The sequence below is a fragment of the Nomascus leucogenys genome, chromosome 8, assembly GCF_006542625.1.
Source record: "Nomascus leucogenys isolate Asia chromosome 8, Asia_NLE_v1, whole genome shotgun sequence".
Lineage (NCBI taxonomy): Eukaryota > Metazoa > Chordata > Mammalia > Primates > Hylobatidae > Nomascus > Nomascus leucogenys.
The window spans coordinates 71,388,731-71,408,536 of record NC_044388.1 but is presented as its reverse complement, the minus strand read 5'-3'; the positions used below and the strand labels follow the sequence as shown (position 1 = coordinate 71,408,536).

Sequence of the window (19,806 nt, the reverse complement as noted above, 5' to 3'; positions counted from 1 at the left end):
AGATCTGAGAATTCCTGCATAAGCTCTACTCTCTCTCTCTCTTTCATTTTCACCAGTGAATAAGGTCTTGGCTGGTAGAGGATTCTTGTACACAACAGCCCTTTTCACTTCCACTGCTCTTCATATTGCTACTTCGTTCTTTTGTAGCTTGAGCATTGAAGAGGAAAAGCCTGATAATGGCCTCATTTTTTTCCCTTGGGGGATATTTATTTCTTTTGATTGGAAAAGTATACTTTTTTGTTTATGACCAGTTTTGAGTCCTGGAAATTTCACCAATATTTTCCTAGTTTTATCATTTTCTAATCGATTTAGCCTGGAGCAAAATCAGAGCTTTTTTATTTCAAGAAAATTGTATTTGTTTAACTTATGCTTCTCTCCCATAATTGCTTTTTTCTCCTATCTAGAACTGCTGTTGTTTATTTACATTCTATTTTCACTATAATTTTTATTTCATGATATTTTCACTCCATGCTTTAAGATGATTTTCTGGGCCTCTCATAAACAATAAGCGATCTCCCGTTTGAGTCATCTAATAAATTACTGTGATTGGTTGCATTGTTGTCAGCCACTATTCACTCCACCTTTATTGTAAGAGGATAATACACCCCTGCCTCATGGAATTCAGGTTTTGCGATGTGACATATTCCCTGATGGAATATGAATGCATGTGACCAATGGCACATCCAAGCCTAGACTTGGAGGGGAATAGGCTCTCACCAGCACTGTTGCTTGTCCCTTCTGCCATGAAAACGGGAGTTGCCTAGATTCCTCCTTCTAAATGGAATGCAAGATGAGAAGACAGGTGGAGTGGAGCTGCGGCTCCCATGCGGGTGCCCCTATGCATTATGAGCCAGAGATAAATATTTGTGGCTTGTATGTCACAGAGATTTGGGGCCTTTGAAACCACATCATTTGTCACTAAAGACTTGCCTTCTAAATGCATTTGGTTGCAAGTGCTTACAAGTAATAATTTAAGTAAATGTTTTACCACTATATGCCTTGGCCCCTTTACCACTGGAAACAGAGCGAGCAATGCCTTTCAATCTAAACAAAGCAGATAATCCATTCCAGAAAACTAAGAACCAATTTGGAGAAACCATCATCAAGGTTCAGTTCCTCTGGAACCATTTCAAGTACCAAATGTTGTATCATGTTTCTATAATAGAAGGAGGTGATCACTAGGAGTGATCACTAACTGCTATGGCTTGAATGTTTGTGCCGCCTCCAAAATTCATGTTGAAACTTAATCCTCAATGCAACATATTAAGAGGTAAAGCCTTTATGAAGTGATTAGACCATGAGGGCTCTGCTCTCATAGATGGGTCTAGTGCTTATAAAAAGGCTAGAGGGTACTAGCTAGGCCCTTGTTGCCCTTCACCTTCCACCAGCTGAGGACACAGTGTGGTTCCTCCCCTTTGGAGGATGCAGCAAGAAGGTGCCATCTTGGAAACAGAGAACAGCCTTTACCAAACGATGTGTAGAACCTTGACCTTGGGCTTCCCAGCCTCCAGAACTGTCAGAAATACATTTTTATTACTTATGAATGACCCAGCCTGTGGTATCTTATAACAGCAGCACAGACTAAGACACTAACCTAGGATTTATTGTGGAGCTTTGACATTATGAAACAGTGAGAACTGGTTAAAGAGTGTGTCTGCCATATAACATAAGAAGACCCACCTTAAGCACGGCTACCAGTACTGAAGGAAAGATGAATATGAAATTGCGGGGAGGAGGACTGAGCAAGGACAGATTCAGAAACTGAAAACAAGCTGGAATCCACAGAATGGTCTGGATTTCATATTGGTTTTTTAACAAGCTCCATGATCTATCTTTGATAACAGTTGGACTGGAAGGAGAAGCTGGTATCTTTTGTAAGAGAAATAAACTCACTCACGGATCAGGAACCTGGAAAGTTAAAGGAGGGGATCGAATAGCATCTGGAATCACTGTGGGTCTGGCTGTTGCCCTATTCCAACATGGTGAGTCAAGAGATGAGTGACAGGAGTACCCTGGAGAGAATATGGCTGCGCTTCACTCTGCCATTCAAATCTCATGCAAAATGTCTCTTGCCTTGTGAGCTACACTAACCAGAAACTGTGCAGGGAAGGGAATTCTGGAAATGTATTTCCAGTCCAGCTAAAATGAGTCAACAGTAGAACACATGAAAACTTCTCAATTAAAATTTGATGCATGAATAAATGCACAAACGAACAACTAAATCACCTTTAAGATATAACTGCAGTGAATTTCAGATCTCTAAATTATCAAGGTTAGTATTTTCCCTAGAAGAATTTAACACTTCTTTGTTGGAAAATGTATTTATCACTGTTTTGTTTGTTTATTGTTAGGAGCCATTCTCTTACCTTATCCCTCCTACAAAACATCTTAGGTCTCCCAATAAAACTTGTGTTTGTGTCAGCCTCAACTTGTTTATTGGTGCCGAGGAAACCGTACTACCCTGGATTAACCAAGCATCACACTTTCTTGATGTTTTGATTATTCTAAATGTCTCTTGCAACATGCAAGAGTAATCAAGTAGCATTTATTGAAAGGGTGCAGGAAGAGATAAAAGATAATAAAAGCTGCATCTTGTTTAATGGAGCATGCGATGTTAACTTCTTTAGATAATGAAAATGGGGAGGCAAGGAGAGATATGAAAAAAAGATAAGCTGCTTTCCATCACCCCAAACCTCAATCCTAATTCACTCAGAATAAGCCAAAATCTATCCATGTGAAAACAGGTATTTAAAAATTAAGAGATGTCTGACAGTTTTTCATTATCATTAAATAATTTTCCAGCATTAGCTAATTTGGATATAGAAGGTTAATTCATTAAGCATAATTTAGAAGTGTTTCACATTGAATTGTTCTGCACCAAAACATAGCAGCACCCCTGTGTCAGAGATTCTTTTATACCAATGGTTCTCAAACTATCATGGGGAAGAAGCACCACGAGGGTTTGTTAAATAATAGATTGCTGAGCCCCATGCTCAGAGTCTCTAATTCAGTAGATCTGGGGTGGGGCCAAGAATTTGCAATTCAAACGAGATCCTAGATGATGTTGATGTTTCTGTTCCCAGGACTGCACTTTGAGAAACACTGTTAGAATAGATCCACATAAAGAGGGTGGAGAGTCTGTATCTTATTTGTCAGGATCACTTAAAGGTATGTCTGGCAGGTACCTGCAATTAACTCCACAATTAAAGTGCTTATTATCACAAATGGCTAAACACTAAGCTGTGTGTCAAATCACTGCTTAGCACAACCTGAAGTTAAAGCATCTACTGTATGTCTTGTTATCCAGCCAATACAGAGTCGAGCCAAGCATTTAAAGTCCTGTTTAAATAGACACAGTTACTATATCTAATCAACACAGTAGTGGGCCTTGCCAAAAACCTATAAAACTAATGGATTTGCGAGAAAATTACATCACCTTCAAATCAATGCTGGTAACACAGGTGGCATTTATAAAAAGTAAAGAAATTGACATTAACACAGCCTGTCTTTGCTGCCTGCCAATGAGTACTCCAGCTTTGCTAAAGAAAGATCTTCTCTCTTCCAAGAAAAGAATTATATTTAAATGCCTGAACTTAAATCTTTCTAAAATAGCATAGTAGAAAGAACCAGTGACTGTTGTAAATTTGATGCCAATCAATAGATTGAGGATATGTGGGTATCAGTATTATACGGATATCCCTGTCCTGCAATGGGTAAATACTCTTTAGAGTCCATGATTTCTTTTCCTATAAAAATTAATTAATTAATTAAGGAATTCACTATTTAATTCAAACAACACTCGCCCCTCACTGAAGAAGCCCACAGAAATTGCAGTGCACAATATAATGAAAAAGCAGCTGAAGACTTTTTAACCTGTGGCTGCTGCACGCATAACCTCTGCTCTGGGGACCTGCATTACTTAGCAGATGGAATTAAAATCCTGATAAGTGATATAAAAGGTTTGTAAGGGAGGAAATTGGTGTGTGGTCACATTGTCTGCCTTAATCCCCTTCACTTTGCACTACCCGGCTTGTTGTTAAAACCAATCCGTGAGGAATCATTTTCACCTCGAAAACTGCAGATGTGCACGTGAAGCCTAGAAGAAAGCTCTCTGGAAAATGCTTTCCTGAGTAAGCCTGGAGAAAGAGGAAGTATGTGTTGAAAGCACACATACACACATGTATACACATGCGAGAGTCTGTGCTTATACCTCACCATCATAAAACAGCTATGTGAAATTAGCATATTTCCAAGGAAGAGGTATCATGTGCCATGAATTTAATCAGCTACAAATCTACTCAAGCATAGAAATGGCTCGTCTGCCACTGACTGAACGGCACAAATGTTCCACTGACACCACTAAATGTTCCTGTAGAATATTTGGATCATTTGAGTTAAGTATCTACACTGTCCACTGTAAATATTTTGTTATCTCATCTTGGATAAAAATAATAATTAAAAAGAGAAACTCAGGGGTCCGAGCTATATTCCGGGAGGACCAAATATGTAACAGTCTTTTTGGCTGTAATTTCTGATATCTTACATAGCTTTTTTTTGTAGCTGAGAATTACAAAAATGAAGGGGATAGGTGAGCAATACCCACATTAAGGACACGTAAGACTAATGTACGTGAAAGCTCTCCGTGAGTCATTTTTGAAAGGGAGGTTTTAACAAAGGACATCAATAAACATAATTAGCTTGTTCTGTAAAACACTGTATTAGTCTGCTCTGGGTACCATAACAAAATACCATAGACTAAGTGGCTTACACAACAGAAATTTATTTTCTCACATTTCTGGAGGCTACAAGTCACAGATCAGTGTCTGACAGGGTCAGTTTCTTTCTGGTGGGGGCTGTCTTCCTAGCTTGCAGACGTCTGCCTTTTCACTAAATTCTCACATGGAGTTTCCTTGGTATGAGCACATGCTTGTGGGGCAAGAGAGACAGCAAACTCTCCCATGTCTCTTCTAACAAGGACACTGATCCCATTGCAGCAGGGCCTCACCCCTATGACCTCACTTAACATTAATTACTTTCTTATTTCAAACACAGCCATACTAGTGGATGGGTCTTCAACATATACATTTGGGAGGGGATGCATACATTCATTCTGTATCAAGTACAATTCCCATAATGATTAATTTACTCAAGTAGTTAATGCATATTTCTTCTAATGCAATTACTCAAAAAAAGACAAACTGGATTTCAAACACGGGTGTTTTCAGCATTGATATGGTTTGGATTTGTGTCCCTGCCCAAATCTCATGTTGAATTGAAGGATGGACCCAGTGGGAGATGATTGGATCATGAGGGCAGGTTTTCCCCATGCTGCTCTCATGACAGTGAGCTGTCATGAGATCTGATGATTTAAAAGTGTGTGGCGCCTCCCCCTTCATTCTGTCTCTCTCTCCTGCTGCCATGAGAAGAAAGTTCTTGCTTCCCCTTCACCCTTTTGCCATGATTGTAAGTTTCCTGAGGCTTCCCAGCTATGCTTTCTGTACAGCCTGCAGAACTGTGAGTCAATTAAACTTTTTTCTTCATAAATGACCCAATCTCAGGTAGTTCTTTATAGCAGTGTATATCTTTGTATACTGTGCTTCCAAGGTTTCCATCTGAAATTGAATGAAGAGCTCTGGTTTTTGAGGAAATCTTGCTTTCTTCTTCAGACTTCATTACTTAGTTCTCACAATGGCTCAAGGAGAGACAGTGGCATTATCTGTCATAGAGGAGGAAACAGTCATGATCCTATCACACTCCCTCAGAAACTGAAAAAATAAAACTTTCCACAGGCTTATTTTTGAGTATCATCTAAGCTAGAGAAACTTTCGTCTACATTTTGTACTAATATTTATTGATACAGAAATGTAAAACAGCATTTGTTGATTTTTTTTCCCAAACTTTTTCAAATCATGTTAACTACAAAGAAGGTAGACAATATCAATATGCAAGCAATCAAATAATTTGTACAGTTTTCACATTTAAAATACAAAGTAAACCCCCTGCAGAACAACCATTACTCTTCTCGGATTTCAAGTTCACCTTTGGGTCGCATTGTCTCGTGTCTGAGCATTTGATTTTCTCCTTTACTCCAATGGTTCATTTTCTTCTCCAACCTCACAATTGATAAATTTGCCTATGCATAAAATATGAATTCTAATGTGCGATATCATTTGATTTTCCAGTATGAATTTGATCTCACTTGGCCTCACTATGGTTTGAAACCAACATGACAGTACAATCATGAGATTCCTACCCCAGGGCCACTGCCCAACCCGAGTGGGTTGTGGATTGCACAGTCTCAGAGGCACAATCCCCATATATAGATATAGATATAGATATAGATATAGATACATATGTGAATGGTGCCCTCTGCAGCTGTACTTAGCCATTATTGTAGTGCTGAAAGAACATGTGGGAAGAGCGTGTAAAAATACATAAGAGAAGACTCAAAACACTGCATTGGAAGAATATCAAGAACCAGCATTTGCTAAATTAATGCATTCTCTTAATTTTCATATATTGATACAAAAGAGTCTTTACATGTAATATTACCCTGGATATTTAAAAGACCACAACACAACTTTCACAATTATTATCAATCCTATAGATAATATTTCCACGGTGTATATGTAGGTATTCTCTCTCCCAGTAAGAATGACTAAAGCAGTTTGAAGTACAGATGGGAAATTTTAAACATGGGACATAAAGCACATATAATATCAAGTGTATGACTGAGCTAACATTTTTCTGCCCATGATTGTGTCAACACAAAGCAGATCGAAGACCAAAAGACAGAGTGATAATAGTTTTCATCAGCTATATTCACACAATTCAAGTAAAGGCACAGATGGGAAACATTCCAATTGCAAAATGTTAACAGGCAGTATTAAGAGGAGAAAGAACAATTAAGTTGAGCAATGAGCTATTTATGATTTCAGTTGCCTTGAATCTTAAATTTTCTTTACCATCGTGTGGCTATGGTTATTTTTTGAATGAATTTTGACATGAATATCCTAATAGTTTTTCCATTTAAGGGGAAAAAAATGACACTTTTTTTGTAAAATGAATAAATAAGGTGCTGCTATCAATATGTGATAAATGTCTTTTTATTGTTCTTCCATTTTTTCCAATGCCCCTTTCTCTACCATTTTTTGCAAAACAGCTGTGAACCCATCATCATAGATGAATGTGAAAGTCCATGGGCCTTGGTGACATGACAAAACAAGCAAAAAGTCCCAGCTTTAATAGATTTTAAGCTTCTTGAGGGTAGAAATCAACTTAATTTATTTGTAACCCTACTATCTAGCATACTGTCTCTCAGATACTAAAAATGAAGTGCATTTTTGAGTGTATGGATAAATATATAATATTTATATAATTTTTCAATATTTGAATAAGCAGAACATTATCAAATAGACTTACCAAGAAAATTTTTCTCAATTTAATTTTTATTCTGTGACTCAGAAAGAAGTCAGATGTTATTTCTGGCCCTAAATCAATGGTATGAATAATGGTAGATATGACGATCAGAATTGGATTAATTTAGCTCTTGGTTATCTGGACTCTTGATGAGTACTGGAAATTTTAAGTTTTCTTCTGATGGTATTTGGAGAACATTGAAATCTTTCAAATTCTCTCCTTTTCTGTAAAATAGCTTAGAATACCTTTCTTGTTCTTTTACATGGCCCAGATTCTGAGGAACATTTCTAGCAGTAATTAACAAAAATGAAGCATACTTTTTTCACAAATCATTATAAATACATTGCCCACAACAGCTTTTTGGCTCTCACATAAACTCTTCTCTCATCAAAAGAATTATTAATCTCACCTCCACCATAAGAACCTACCAAACACAGATTGTTATATTTTTGTCAATTTAAGCTATATTTATAGAAAGGCAGGAACTGTAAAATGGAAGCTAGCCTACAGGGAGGCTCTTCTAAATTGAAACAACTCTTGTTTTTCTACCATTTACCATGGTCTAGCTAATGAAGATAACTCAACAGTCACTACACATGTTTGGCAGGTCCTTTGGCTTCTAAGACCTCTACTTAACAAGAACTGAAGAGATTCCTTTAAATTGGACTTTATAATAACAAACAAAGGATTAGTGTGGGGGAAAGAAAGCTACTTTATGGAATCACTAATTTACAATGAATTCATTCTTTGTATAAATACATATATGGAGTTGCCCCCATGCCAAGAAAGGTGAAACTAAACGCTATACCATTAGCCGTTGTGCTCATAGGTGAAATGCATAATAAGTAATATGCAGGTATAATTGCAACCTATTAAATGGAATTGCCTCCTCATCATAGTGTTGGTCATCTTACCTGGTAGCAACAGGACAAGGGATCCTGACTGGAGTTTTCATTCACATCTTCCTTCGTCATTATAATTCTATGGCTCCAGCTTCTTTGTCTGTGAAAGACTGTGTTAGGAGATGAAATCCTTCAAGATAATGGTGGAGCGCTCTCAGTCTCTGTATCTGCAGTTCTTCAAACTCCATCTTGTACATCTCTCTTGAATCCAATTCTCCCCTTATATCATTTTGATAATTATTCTGATTCATAATTGCTATTGTCTCAATCTAAGTAATGCTTCCAACCATTAAAGGGAGCCAAATCTTTTCAGCATCTTGACATGTTTGCAAATACACTCTAATTCCAAGTCTGTGATGGGAAGAGATTTATAAACCTCCCCAAATTAAGAAGAAATAAAAATAACTTTTGAGATGGAAGCTCAAGGTCATTTTCCCTATGTTTTTCCTTTGATCCAATAGAAAAGTCTCCTCATTTTTCACTCTTCCCAATGCCACAGTCGCCCTCCTCCACAGCAGCAGAAGTTGAAAGATCAGACATTTTTGGCATTCAGTACTTCTGTACTTCTGTATAAGGCAAACCCCCTTTTTGGGTGAACTCTGATTCACACATAAAGGCACAGATTACTCTCTCTGAAGCTATTACCTAAACCCTAAGAATTTATGTGTTCTATTTTTTGTCTTCCATAAATCTATACATATTACCACTAAATCACTTATCATATCCCACTTATTTTTGTGCATCTCCCCCAAAACATTGTAACCTACTCAAAAACAAGAAGATATTTTATATTTGCATTTCTTTTTCCTAGCTCAGTGACAGATATATTGTAGCTGTCAATAATAAATGCTTTAAAAAGAATAAATTACTTAAAAACATTATTCTACAAAAGGCCTGTTTTTATTGGGTTTTGCTAGTTAATTATTTCATGCTTTACATATGGAATGCATTAGAAACTAAAAGGAAAAACACAAAGGATTATTTTTATTTAAACAGTCAGGATGGGATGAGAGTTAAGATGAAAATTGTCGTTTGACTTTGAATATTATTCAAGAGTACAGGACACAATCAGAGTCCAGACAAGGAAATGTCTATAGTTTTCACTTGGCAGTCAAGTGAATGTGAAGTCTAGGTAACTGAGTGCCCCACTTCTCTCAGCTTCTTTTGAGAAATTTGGTCAGACCACACTGTCATGGGTCCACACTGACCACTGGATGTCACCCAGTGGGCTAATGCCAGTGACTGTCTGGTTGGCCAAAAGTTGTCATTCAATACAGATTATGTTACCATCTCCATGGATATGGATACCCATCACAGATTGACTAAACCAAATGCAGTCCTTTTAAGAGTATGTGATACTTCCCACCACACTCCTCTTTCTCATTTTGTTTAAAAAGACACCTGACTTGGCTTAAGCAGACTACTAAATATGGTGATTTAGTAGTCTGAAACGAAGAGCCAGTATAACACTGCTTGCAGCTTGGGATAAATACTTTCTGCAAATGTGAAATCTTGCTTTGTGTGGGAGAAGGATATTTTAGTACATTGTCAACTGAATTAAGTTGGCTGATACTCACTTTGTTTTCAACTGGTAGGCGGAAACAAATGAACAGATTTATTCCTTCTGTCAGCATTACCTTGACACAAGTCATAATAATCTAGAAAACACTTATCACTCAGAGAAGTGTGTATTAGAATAGGACCGTTAAATCTTATTTGTGAAGATTTTGCAATCATTGGAAGTTTGGGGATCCTGTGATTCTAAAGGTATAAGAACACGTGGAGAGCTCATCATGTCAGGGGCACTGACTGGGATGTATTTTCACTCGCAATTCTGTCAAAAATACCCAAAAGATGCAAAATAAACCTCTACTATCTTTGGATATCTTTTGTGGAACTGTTTGGATAGAAGCTCTAAATATATTTTAAATAACTTTTTACTGCCTCTGGATTCTGAAGGAATGTGTCATTACTTTTAGGTCTAGACACCCTTTGCCCCTTGTGAACTCATTCATGGCCATTTCTCTTAATCATCTCTTTACACTTTATATTGAAACAATTCTCCATCCTGTGTACATATTAGAGACTGTTAGAGACAAGAACAGGCTTGTCATGAGAAGAAGCATAATCTTCAATTTGAGTGATTTATTGCTGTTGATGCTTAAAATGATAAAAAAAAATAACATTCTAAGCAGTGTTCACAAAAAGAATGGATGGAAGAGAAAACCAGCATGCTGTACAACCCCAAGGCAGTGTAAATACTGATATTTGGCAGAATGTCATAGCAGCTAAGACAGGGCTCTCGGCCCGTATCATCTGGCTCTCCAGTTCCATTCTGTTTCTTGCTGTGCATCAGTTTTCTCACATATGAAATAATGGTAACTACCTATGTAGTTACACATTCACTTATACATTAAGTAAGTGAATAACTGCAAAGTAATAAATATATGCCTGAGAAAATAGCAAGTCTTCAATTAATGTGTTATTAGCATAAAGAGCTAAGAATTGAAAAAGAAATGCAATGTTCAATTTGATGGTTAGTAAATGAATATAATTGAACCAAAAGATTAAAAATACATAAAAACATATACATGGGAATGTATGATCACAATTATAATAGGTACTTACTTTAGATACTTGGCCATCTATTCCCTTAGGAATTATGTACTGAATCCTTACTAAGGGTCTGGCACTGTGAGGTATTAAAATATATGTTCCCTACCTTCCACCAAATAGCTTATGGAAAATGGAAGAGATAAACACCAAGAAAAATACTGTGTACATGCTATGGCAGAGCTGAGCACATGGGGCTGTGAGAGCTTAGAACGTAACCATAACCCAGTCTGAGTGGGTAAGAGGAAGTCAAGCTAAATTTTAAAAGGTGAATAGGAAATAACCAAGTGAAGAGAGTGGGAGTGGCATTTTGGCACAAACTGCTATATTTAGGGGCCTCTAGAGGCATGAGAGGGGAAGGGACTTTCCAGACAATTTGTTTTAAACTACAGAGGAAGAAATGAGAAAGAGCAAGAGCTTTCTATGCCATGTTAAGTAGTTTGGCTTTTAACCTTAAAAATTGGGAGAATTTGAAGAATGTTCTTTATCTCACTGCATTTTAGGGGAAAGAAATGGAGGAAGGCATGGATGAAGGCAGGGAAACCATGCACTTTGTTACATCATTCATCCATAATCTGGAGGGAGGAGATGGTCTGAACTAATGATGAAGTTGGTAAAGTGAAGAGGCAGAAAATCTGAGAAACGTTCGCATAAAAAAATAAGAGAATTGCCACCAACTGAAGTGAAAAGCTAAGGGTGAGGGAGAAGTAAAGAATACATTCCTGGGTTACCTGATTTAGTTGACTGAGTAGATGGAAATGTCATTCATCATGATGGACACAGAGGGACTGGACAGATTTAGAGAAGAAGGTGCTGTCTTCATATTTTCATCTATTTAGACAGATTTATATGTAAACTCCTGCAAAGGAAGATTAGTTGACAGCGAAACATATTTATCTGTTGCACAGAAGAGAGGTGTGGATTAGAAATGCAGATTTGGGAATTATAAAAATAGTTGCAGCCATAAGAGACATAATTTTACTTAAGAAAGTAAATGGAATACTACAAAAATAAAGACAGGTGATGGAATCATGGGGAACACAAACACTTAACAGACAGACATGGGAACCTGCTGAGGACTGTCAAGAACACTTACAAGAATATCAGAACAAAATGGTGTCCCTGATATCAAAGGAGGAGGGAGTTACAAGGAGGAAGAGGAGTTTTCCAAAACAATGGTAGCAGAAAAGTGAGTGGGTTGGAGAATTAAACATGTTATTTGATAGAAGCATCTGGAAAGTAATTGATAATTTTGGTAAAGAAGTGTCAGGGTGGGATGTGCAGAATTATATGTTCCTAGTAAGGGTCCTGAAGTGTTGAGGCAGAGGCAGGGAACTGGAAGTAAAGGTTGCTTTTGATAGAAATTTGGCAGAGTAATGGTTCAAGGGAGATGTGTAGCCGAGTGAGTTTTTTAGTTTCTGTTTTTCTTTTGGTTCTTAGATTTAGAAGATTTGAACATATTTGCCTGCTGAAATGAAAAGGCTATGTCAGCAAAGTGGACAACTTTTGGAGCAGACAAGGAGTGAAGAAGGGGCTTTGAAAGGAGGGTTAACTGTCTGAGATAGGTGATGTAATGAAGGAAGAAAGGAAGTGATGAGGGAAGGATCACTGGTTGGCATTCCCAATCCAGGTAAGATGGCTTTGTAATGGTGACACCAATTATTAGGTTAGGCTAGAACTCAGATCTCATTTGTTTACTTGGGGATCTCATGGAGAAAGTGCAATAAAGCAACATTATTTGCAAGCTATGAGACCCCTGAGATGCTTAAGGAAGGTTGTTTAGCTGAAACAGCTTTGAGGAACAGAAGCCACATCATGTAGCAGAGTTAACACCCTGGGATAAGAGGCTAAGAATTTAGGCATTGCTCTCGTGGAGGAAATCAGATCTCCTCCGCAGTGTAAACTCCCATGAGTGATCCCAGAAGTGCTATAGCTGGGCATACTCAGGATATAACTTCCTAACCCATAAGGCGCACAAGTCTTTTTTTGGGAAATACCAGTTGTTCCTACCTCAGAGGGATTTCTTCACTTTGCAAAGTCACCAGGTCTCTCTCATCTCCAATGAGCTGTTTAGAGGCATGACGTTTATTCTTCAGTGACATTCAACCTAGTAGTAACTTTAAATTTGAGTGATTATAAAACTATCCCAATCACTTGTACTCTTGTCTCATTGTGTGCCTGTTTCTCAGTTTGAGAAGTCTGGATGTTCAGCTATACTAGATGCATGCTTTGCTTTCTATTATTGTTATATTTCAGATTCAAATTCTTGCCAAGTTGTTCTAAATACATTTATGAAATGTATTGCATCCACCTTTTTTGATTCCAGCAAAGGCAGCATCCTTTATAAGAACACTAAAGGCGTAGGGAAGGCCTGGGTTAGAGTCCCAGTTCGACCACATATTAACATGTATCATCTAGCCAGCCACTTTACCCCTCCAGCTTTGGATTTCTTCCTTATATAAAAAAGAAGGTGTGACCAGACCTCATTATATCAGCCAGCTCTAAAATCCTTTATAAGATAGAAATTTTACTTTGTCATGGCCAATTTAAAGTAAAGTATTGAAAGTCAAACAGCTAAGAACACCTGCAAACAGGGTAGGTGGCAGACCATGCCCATGTATTCTAGGAGCCTAATACTGACACCAGAGTTTTACACTGCAGCAGCGTAATCGTTCCTACCAGCATGTTCCATTAAAGCTTGACTTACTGCCAGGGAATTCACCTGCTGACACAGTGAAACTCCTAACTGGAAGCATTAACATTGCAATGTCAGATGGTGGAGGTGGGGAAACATGTTCATAAATTCCACAGACGTGCACCGCTTTATTTGGGGTCCTGGTTGCAAACTCATTATTTATGCTGTGTACAGTAGGCCATCAACATATCCCACTGGGAAATTAGTTTGCAATTTAGATTCGTTTCAAAGTACAAGTGATTCTCAAGTCATTTTCCGAGGTTAAATGAGAACTCTTATTGCTTTCCGTGGGCTCAGAGGGAATTTTTACTCTGTGTGTTCCCTCCTCCCCCAGCTTCTGCTAGACTGTCTTGATTTTTCTTTCTTAAATGCACTTTGTGCTAAATCTCCTTTTTTCAATTTTTGAAAGCTGGTAAATGGAATGGTATTTGTTGCATTTTCTTGCTTGCTGGGACTGCTTAAGTACCTCACTTTTTATTATTGCTGTTATTCTTAGAAGAGTCCTGAGAGGTTTCCATGTTCCTTACAAACAGGATTGCTTGGCTAACTAACACAGGAATGATTTTCAAAGATGGGGTGACATCCACTTTAGGGTGCAGTGAATCACAGGCATCATTTCATTCTCATTCCAACCTTCCCACTCCAGGAGCCATGCCGTTGGGCAAGGATTCAGGTGGACTAGCTGAAAGCGGGAGTGAGCTTGGCAACTCCAGGCAATATAAATTAGGGGTTCAGCATTTATTACAGAATTCCAAGTCCTTAAGCACAAAACAAATTAAGAAAAAACAGGATTCCATTAATTCTGTCAGATTTCCCAAACCCCTTGGTTGCTTGATTCTCTCCTTTAGAACATCATTAAAGGTTTTTTTTAGACTTTATTTTACTGGTAAAATGTGGACATGTCCCCTCATCTTTTTCCAGCCTGGGAAAATTGCCTCAAACCACCTGGCAGATAATTTATAACCTGATATTATTCTTGCAGAATAGATGCCATTATTTTATATGCATTATTTTACCCCATATCATTCCTAAGTAGTAGAAAATAATCCATGATATGAAGATCTTGAAGGATTTCATTTCTTTTCCTCTTTTCTCATTAAGTGTTTAAAATGCCGACATCTGATATAATTAAATATAATAAGCCAAAGATCAGATAGAAAACAAACCAAATTTGGTAAGCCACATTGAGTCTCCCTGTTCCCTCAGTAACAAGAAGCTCTAAGGTTTTTCTGAAACCAAGATTTCAACATCTCTCTAATGCATTAGGAGACTGCTTTCACAGGCACAGACCAGAAAGTATACACACCAAGGAGATTAAGTGTTTATTTTCAAAATGTTTGAAATTGCTAGCTTAAACACAGAAACTACACACAAAGAGTGCAGAGAAACAATGAAAGGAAGATATCAACAGAGTAAATACCACCTAAAAATACTAACAGTCTTAAAGGTCAGAAATCCTTAGTTAAACAAAAAGACTCATCCATTAGAAACAATCAATTACAAGATAACCTGAGAATGTCATCACACTATGAGTTTCCTTTCAAAGCAGAAATTATTCAGCTAAAAGCTATTAGCTTTGTGCTCTATAGGTTACTAACCAGAGCAGGTTACAAACAGAAACTGAAACCAAAAGGAAAAGAAACAGAAAAATAAGTACATTTAGAACTGCTTAATATTGAACCTCTAAGGTGTAGGAAGGCTTTTATCCTGTGGATATTTCAGGCCACATCTCTATGTGTTCTTTGATGCTGTGTGGATGGAAAACAAAACTATTCCCTGGATTTGATATTCTCAGTTTGTCATTTTGGTTGAAATTGGATTAAAATGTTTTCCTTGATTGCAGATTATTCAAGCTTTTTTTTTTTTTTACTACTATTTGAATATGAACATACTTCAAATACAATCCTCTGCCCCTTCAAGGTTTGAAGGAAACAGATGTTGATTTCGTTTACTAGTGTTTCTGGTATCTTTTTATTTTTTTAATATTTTTGTATCTATATTTTGTTCATCTTGGCCTTTGCTGGGTAATATAATAGGTTAGACAGGTATGATACTTTAAATAGAGAATCTTAACATCTTTGAATCTTTAAGAACACTCAAGCAGATGGTATTTATAAGGCGAGTCAAATTGTTTCAATGTTTCTCGTGTCTCCAACAATTATTTTTCCTAGACTTTCATGTTGTAAGTTTTAATTCTAGATAGCATACTAATTATTTATTATGAAAGCCCCAAATCATCTCCTAGATCTGGAGAGTGGCTGAATCTGTTAAAACTTCCCCGCTCTCAGGAACATATTATATTATTAAGGCAACTTAAAAGATTTCTGGGTTTTTAATGTTTCATGAGATAATAAGTATTTCATTAATAACACTTTCCCACAATGTGATTAAAACCAAGCAGGGGGATATGCTCTTGTGACTTTACCTGGCATGAACCTGGCCTAATAGACAGTGCCTTCACGTTAAATAAGGGTCACATAACATATACAACCTTTAGATTCCTATTTTTTCTTTATTATCTTGCCAAGCATTATTCTAAAACAGAAAATACAATGCTAACACCCAAGAGGTTTTCTGAAGGTGCCTCACCTGTTGACTTTGTCCCAGCACACACTCCGACATATTTCTCACAGGGAGCTTTCCATTCTGATATGTTATTTGAACGAGGGAAGAATTAATCCCCCAGAAATCAGATTCTACTTCTAGCTTCTCAAAGTTGTAATCTACTTTGGCTCTGTAATGAAAACTTCCTTGGAAGATCTATGATACTTGAAAAAAAAATAGGGATAAGTATCTTTTTTTCCATTTCTCTCTCCCCAAAATGTAGAGCTTTGCTCTAAAAATTATTCTCAACACTGTGTAACAGGGTGCTTCATCTACCTAAACTAGGATCTACATGATCGTATAATCAAATCCATGAAAATAATTCTGTGAATGCAAAACCAGAACAGGCCAGTGTTTTCTAGATCCCTAAAACCTAGTGCAATGCTATTGCTGCAGGTGAATTTTTACAGAATACAACATATTGAAATCAATAAAACCCAATGGCTGTCAGGACAGCAAAGGCGCTCTAGATTAGAATTATTCTCATATCAGTGGGTTGAGTGAGGGATTGGAAGATACCACTGAAAGTCAGGAATCTTCTTTTTTTAATTTTTAATTTTATTTTAAGTTCTACATGTGCAGGTTTGCTACATAGGTAAACGTGTGCCATGGTGGTTTGCGGTAACTATCAACCCATCACTGAAGTACTAAGCCCAGCGTGCATTAAGGAATCTTCTTTACGTGAATATCTAAGTCCAATCATACTTATAACTAGGAACTGACCTTTTTATGTTCATTAGAATTAACATATTGCCCTTCTAACCACACTATTTTGTTCGCAATGAAAGCATGTCCAACTTCAGGGAATTACTTATTTTCACATTAGATGTAATCACACATTTTGAAAGTTTGCCTAATTGTCCTGAACTCTTCCACCAATGGGAAAGGAAGAGAACAAGACACACACATCCTTCATCTAAATCATAAAGTTCCAATCAGCTGTGCAGTTCTTTTCTTTTCAACCCTGTGGTCAGGCCTCTGGAGCACAGATATTGTATAGAAACTGCCTAATTATGAGATTCTCAGTAATCAAAGTGAGTTTTTAAGAGAAACAACATAATCAGCCCCAAAGCCTGCTGTTTTAGACATATAAACACACACCCTTGAGTCTGGAGGGAACGATGAGATTGTTAAATCTTCAGTGGCAGATTGTTGAGGCGAGGAGCTGAAAGAACACAGAGCGTCCCTTTCTTCATCTGGTGTTCACAAGTTTGTCCATGTCAGCAACTCAGTCTCAAGACAGTCAAAACAGATCCCTTCAGTTGACCACATTCCCTCCAAAGCCTGCTGCTATGCCATACATAGGTCTACATTTTTGTGAATTTTTTAGTGTTATTTCTGAGAGAGCAGAGGAGAGAGGGACACATGGACAACTAATCAGTTTGGCTTGCTTTCTTCCTTAAATTTCTTTTTTAAAGATGGTAGCCCTCAAAGTATAGATTTGTAAAGAAATTCTGTCTGTACTTGCTTGCAAAATTAAAAAAAAAAAAAGAAAGGAAAGAAAGTCTACTTGGCACATGGTCAGATTTGTTTAAAAAAAAAAAGTTGCTAATTTTGGACTCACTTCTCTCCATTAGGGCAGTGTAAGAATTATGCACACAAGTCAGAGTCTTTTCTCTGCTTAGAAAACATCTGCATTCAGTTAGAAATAAGCCTGAATGTCGTGTTAATTCTGCAGAACCAAACAAAGTCATTTTTGTGTAAACTCTTTCAGTACTGTGAGGATGAGAGGTTATAGCAGAAGAAAAAAAAAAATGGTATAAAACTGCCATTGGTCATGGAAGGGAGCTGAGCAGCAAATAAGAAGTTCTTTTGCTTTAAGAATACATACCTGGAAATTGTTTCCAGGAGAATTCTCTTCTCCAGCATTTACCTCATGGGAATTGAGTAGGGTAGGGTGGGCAGCAAGCCTCCTCTTTTAAGCAATGGAACATTCTCCAGATTCCCCCAAAATGAACTTGACCAAATAATTCGTGTGTTTGGCAAATGAGCCATGGCATTTTATTTTTAATTTTGTGGAAAGCCAAACAAATAAAAACTAAATTTACAGCTCATTGTATGCATTTCACATGATTTTTATAGTCACCAAATGTGATTGGTGTTTTGACCTTAAATAAACCAAAAACAAATTTTTCTATTGAAACACACATCTTCCATAAATATCAGTATCCACGTCCACCTTTTTAAACATCAGTAGCACTAATTCTACTGGAATTTGAGTTTCTCTTTCTCAAAGAAATCTGTAGCTACCTATAGATATCATTTCCATACAAGTACCTCAGACCTGTATGTTGTTAAGGCCAATGGTTCCTAGACAGAACAGGCGATTTCAGCTATTCCTCTGAGCTGACATATTATTTCTTCTCCACACTGTTTCTTTTTATTTTTTTTATTATTATACTTTAAGTTTTAGGGTACGTGTGCACAACATGCACGTTTGTTACATATGTATACATGTACCATCTTGGTGTGCTGCACCCATTAACTCGTCATTTAGCATTAGGTATATCTCCTAATGCTGTCCCTCCCCCCTTCCCCCACCCCACAACAGGCCCCCATGTGTGATGTTCCCCTCCCTGTGTCCATGTGTTCTCATTGTTCAATTTCCACCTATGAGTAAGAACATGCAGTGTTTGGTTTTTTGTCCTCGCGATAGTTTACTGAGAGTGATGGTTTCCAGCTTCATCCATGTCCCTACAAAGGACATGAACTCATCATTTATTATGGCTGCATAGTATTCCATGGTGTATATGTGCCACATTTTCTTAATCCAGTCTATCGTTGTTGGACATTTGGGTTGGTTCCAAGTCTTTGCTATTGTGAATAGTGCCGCAATAAACATACGTGTGCATGTGTCTTATAGCAGCATGATTTATATGCTTTGAGTATATACCCAGTAATGGGATGGCTAGGTCAAATGGTATTTCTAGTTCTAGATCCCTGAGGAATTGCCACACTGACTTCCACAATGGTTGAACTAGTTTACAGTCCCACCAACAATGTAAAAGTGTTCCTATTTCTCCACATCCTCTCCAGCACCTGTTGTTTCCTGACTTTTTAATGATCGCCATTCTAACTGGTGTGAGATGGTATCTCATTGTGGTTTTGATTTGCATTTCTCTGATGGCCAGTGATGATGAGCATGTTTTCTTAAGATTAGGTCCCCATGAGTTTCCGATAAAGAAGGGGGTTGAAGAACCTATTTTTGTTTCAGTGTTGGGGTATATGATTTTGCTCCTAATTGGCAGCATCAAATAGCTGTACTCTAGATTCGTTCAGGCAGATAAAAGTGTTGTTGCTATTTAATCCTTATCAAAAAGTGGGTTGTAGGAGCTGTGGGTATAGGCTTGATGGGCATGCTAAAAATTCATTCATTTATATATTTTTACTGTATCTTTGGATCCAACCAAAGCATAAAAGAGCTGGGCATTGAACCATAATTTTTGGCACCATTTTGACTGGCTTTCCCTAAAGTGCAGTTTATGCCAGTTGTCTGTACTGAGAAGCACCATAGGAAACAGTCCAATAAAATGTACCACTGTACCTACCCTAGGGAGCTTTCTATTACATTAT

The 19,806-nt window shown here is 37.4% G+C and overlaps 1 long non-coding RNA gene across 1 annotated transcript; it reads left to right on the top strand.

Annotated features, from left to right (window-relative positions):
* Positions 1-16,824: 16,824 nt before the first annotated feature.
* On the top strand, positions 16,825-18,753 carry LOC115836278. Its single transcript, XR_004031234.1, has 3 exons — positions 16,825-16,891; positions 17,652-17,654; positions 18,731-18,753. It is a non-coding gene; the product is annotated as an uncharacterized LOC115836278 (long non-coding RNA).
* Positions 18,754-19,806: the final 1,053 nt, after the last annotated feature.